Below are 4,932 nucleotides of genomic sequence, written 5' to 3' on the forward strand. Positions count from 1 at the left end.
CAAATCCAAGAAAGATCTCCGGTGGCCGCTTTTGGAGTTACTCAAGAGTAGTAAGATTCTATTTACAGTTTAACCCAAGATGCACATCTCGTGGCTTCAACAACCACTCTATTTTATTTCATGACATGACCTGGATGCTGGATGTCCCACGTGTCAGCAAAAGGAGGAAGAACCCGGCCAAATCTTCGGTTGTGCTCTCGGATTAGACTAGTTGTGCTAACTTAAAAATTTTATTGTGTACTCCCTCCATTCCAAAATACTTGACTTCCATTTGTCCAAAAATGGATGTGCCTATATACTAAAACATGTCTAGATTCATATATATTTTGACAAATAGAAGGCATGTATTGTGCAACGGAGGGAGTAGAATGGATGCAAGTTTTTGTATTGGGAAGAAGAGTACATCCATATATTGATAGAGTTGGAGTTGGCCTTACAAGTGGGACCGCAGTTGAGGAAACCGACTATCGGCAAACCCCCACCTCGCCCGCCACGCGATGGCTGAGTTAGACAAACATGAGGTTGAAGAGATTTCCCTAGCACGGACTCTAAGAAATATGGTGTCAGATGGAAGTCGTGCTGGTGGCGTGTGCCGTACTCCTGGACGTGAATGCTTGTTCTGGCCCATGCCACCCTACTACTCCTACTACTTACTATATAGTACTACTAGTATCGAGGATTCGAGGTGCTGGTTACGTAGTACAATATGGCTACAGTAAAAACACCCGCACGACGCGCGAAGCATGTGAAGCTAGTACAAATAGTGTACTACTATTGTTGATGATTGGCCTCATCCGATAACCTATTGCAATGCATGTACAATTATGTATTAGGAAAATATTTTTTTGCCTCGTCGCACCACTCACTCACAGAAGCAACTTGAAATCCATTCATAAATTTAGTAAGTTTATCACAGGCATATCATTTTATTACATACAATAGGTCACCAACCCACATCGACAACGAGGATACATTATAACTACTAAAGTTTTCACCACACAACAAATAACAAGAAATGAAATGAACTTCAACTCAACCATTCCTCAGCGTTGGAAACACTTGCTTTGAATCACAAGTGATTCTCTGGGACGAGGCATCTATTCTCAACCTCGAGACCAACGCAGGACTGATCATCCAGGCTGAAGCGGCCTACTATATCAGTACCAGGGTAGGGAACCACGCTAATGTCCGAGGTATAGACACAGTTGCTTCTCATAAATGGTTCTAGTAACGTTGTGTCAACAGCAGTTGGATCGCCTTTCACCATTATCAGATAGTTTTGTCCAAGGAAGAGCGAGTTTTCTCCAAGACTATCAATTCTGTACCAGGGAGAAGGTGTTGGCGCTAGCACACTAGTATCCATCCCGAATACCATGCAACGGGTGTTGGAATAGGTCTGGAGAGTGCGACCATGGAGACTACACCTGCTTCCTTAGCAGTAACATCATCAGTGGGCTGTATACACACGAGAAGAGGTGATCCATCGGAATTAGTTGCCAGGCGCCAACGAGTATATGGGCGCTGCTCGTCCTCATGCTCGTGATCATCACCATCGTCATCTCCCCCTTGGTTATAAAATTTTTCAAGTATAGGTGGTGGAATTTTCACAGGACCTTGGAAACACAAGAAGAAGGTTAATTAGTAAAGGGAAACTTGCTAACTCGCATGCATGTGGATGAAACAATTATAATTATGGTGGAAGACAAACGTACCGAAATCATAATGATTCCATGCAAAAACAGTGCCACGAGTGGTGGCAGCAAACACAAGGCCCTCATATTCAATTGCATCACAGTACTCATCCGTGTACAGAAGCTGATTTTTGAGCAATGTCCATCGAGTCAAACCAGCAATGACGGCAACAAGCTTGTCGAAGATAGCAACAACTTCATAGTTATTGTAATTCCAAGAGCGGGTGGGAACTCGAGAAATTGCTATCTTCCGTAGAAGACAGTCACCATGATTGTATTTGAACGTGCGTACAATATGGGTGTGCTCACCCTCTGGGCAGTCTGCTGAGATTTTTGGATGTGGAACCCGGTCATGAGTGTACACATTAACAAGTTCCCACTCGCAGTTGGACCCAATGTAAACAACCTAATCTCCATTCGTGCCTGCCCAGGCCTTGCCCTCAAGTGATGGCATCTTAACATCATACGTATCATTATCAAGCGGCGTCAACTTGCACAGGGCGAGGCCTCCGTCGTGACGGCGCCGGTCATCAGGGTCACGGCGAAGAAGATAGGGGAGATCAAACCGTTCCTTGACTCTTGGGTTCCTTGTAATGATGCTATTAGTTGAGTCAAGAATGGGCTTGAACGAACCTGCCATGCTAGCCGAGGTGATGACGTCGCACCGATCAATGAGTTCCTCCACCACGTCATCTTTCAGAGCGGGGCAAGAATAACGGGGTCATTTTCGTCCTGTTCCCTCCATGGAGAAGACGATCGAACAATGGCAGAAGAAAGCGTGAAGGGCTGAAGGAAAATGAAGGAGGGAGAGGAAGAGCGTGCGACAGCAGTTCCAAATCGAGAGGGAAAGGCGAAGCGTCGGTGGACGGTTGCCAGTTTGCCATGGTTCACGAAGGGGCGCCCCGGCCTACACGTCGGTTCGGAAATACTCCTACTACTCGCCATCGTCTCACTGATATGTTGGAACGGGACCACATGTCAACGAAACATGGTGTGTAATTTCTCGTGCAAAATGCGATCTGGCCGCGTTGGCCCGAGGTGCCGCATTAGTTTTTTTTTGAAAGTTTGCCGCATTAGTTATCGACCTTTATTTTTTTTAACATGCAATCTGAATGGATAGCTCCTGTGGTCATCACACGTGAGCGGATATAGTGATGGTTGATTTTCCCAAGCAACTTTACTGTGGGAATATGGGAGTACCAGCGGATTCAAGGAACAGAGAAATGATGGTTGCTTCGTCCGAGCAACTTACTGTGGCGAAGGTGGGGCTCTATGATTTGACTGCTCACTAGTCATTACTACTGCGGTGCAACGATCGGGGTGAATCTTTCCCTGAAGTTGTGTTGTGCACTCAATATTGCTGCATGGCAGGTGGAGCCGGATGAAGGATGTCCAACATGTCGGCGAAATGAAGTTGAATTGTTTCTGGCATTGCTATCAATCCTTCAGGATTTGTTTATATGTACGCATAATTTTGATGAAATTGTACTATGATGCTATGCAGGTTTCAACTCTGGTTCCCGCAGGAAAAAAAAGGTTTCAACTTAGGATTCATGTGTCTTGCCTTGAGATTATCTCGTTACAACATTCCATCAAATACAAATGAAACTACCATGGCTAATGCATCTCAATGGTTCGCAGATCAGCGCCAATATTCACATCACAACTGAAGACAAAGTTGTGAGAAGGTGTACAAATAAAGAAAAAAATATAATTGATCGATGTTGTTCGTAGGCATGGCTCTATTTCCTTGGCAAAATGTTCATTGCTTGGCAGCTAGTTTCACCCAGCCCTGTAGCCAAAAAAGAGGTGTATGAAGGACACCACAATCCGATCATTTTGTGCAGCTCCAGTAAAATCGGGCGGACCATCCCTGTTTGCAAAGATATCCAGTCAGTGTGATTACAATAATAGTGGAACTAGATGATGAAACATAACACACATAAATAGAAGCCGATCACCTCTACGATCTCTCTTTAGGACTAACTTCTTGTCGGAGAAGATTAGGCACGGAGTTGGATGAGCAGGATAGCAAAACCAATCTCCCTTTCCGCAGCCCCACAGAAATGTAAAAACGTTGCCCGTGTGACATTTTGGCGGAACTGCACAAAACACTCTTCAGAAAAGTGATTTGTGCAGTTCACCAAAAGGTCGCAATAGCAACGAGGTTAAAATGGATAGCCCTGTTTGCAAAAGGAGGTCGAAAGGAAACAATTACTGCCCAATAACATGAGTTGAAGACACATACGCCGACAAAAAAGAAGCATGTTCCATGTAAAAAGGGAAAGATAGCACATGGTGGTGTATCAAAAATGGTTTGAGGACGATATTGCAAGATGGAAAGTACGCCGGCCGAGATACGATTTAAGCAAACAACTAAAGAAGATCCACATGCAGCAACGTGGGAAGATGGGCAGTGGAGCAAGGCCAGAGGAAGCTGTACTTGAGGGTCGTCGGGATGTTACTAGGAGGGCGCCGGCGGTCGGGATCTGCCCATACTGCGGCAGCGAGCAAGTGGCGAAGACCCTACCGCGCCGGAGCTTGGTCAGAGAGAACGGCGGGTACCGCAGATCGGGACGAGCTGCCTCAACGCCGTCGAACGGAGAGACGATGCACATCCTCCCTTTCCGCCGGCGAACGGGATGCGGCCGGATCACTGACCAACGCTGAGAGAGAGAGGCCACGGTGGCCTTGTGTGAGATTGTGTGACGAGACTCACGAGAGACAAACCCATTTTTCCATTTTCCCCATGGCAATCATTTTATATTCTAGGCGTGGTACCCGACCCTCCTTCGAGTAAACAACCGCTACACACATCAAATTATCACGTGGGCTCCCTTTTCGTACAGAAACGAACTCCATCGTGTACCCGCGCGGGTGTGGCCGGGAACGAGACGTGAGTACGTGCATCCTGCGTGCACTTCTTCTTTAGGTGCAGGTACGTACGTGGGTGGGTGTGAGAGAGATGGTTTGTCCGAAATAGAGGCAATGTGTTGATGATATCTCAATCAGAAAAACATAACATATGCAATGTGTGTGAAACGGAGTCATGGACGTGAGATATCGATAGAATTGAAAACAGGGATCAAGTGTGTGGCTGCGCGATTGATAAAGAGTGCCATCGAATTTGTGTTTGCCCACGTCAAAGATACAGGCGGCTAGCCTACTGGAATTTGAGAGGGCAGAGCTACAGTTCTTCTCCGTGGCATTGATACCTACCTACAACGTTCGACTATCGGTG

Source organism: Triticum aestivum, chromosome 5B (assembly GCF_018294505.1).
Source record: "Triticum aestivum cultivar Chinese Spring chromosome 5B, IWGSC CS RefSeq v2.1, whole genome shotgun sequence".
Taxonomy (NCBI): Eukaryota; Viridiplantae; Streptophyta; class Magnoliopsida; order Poales; family Poaceae; genus Triticum; species Triticum aestivum.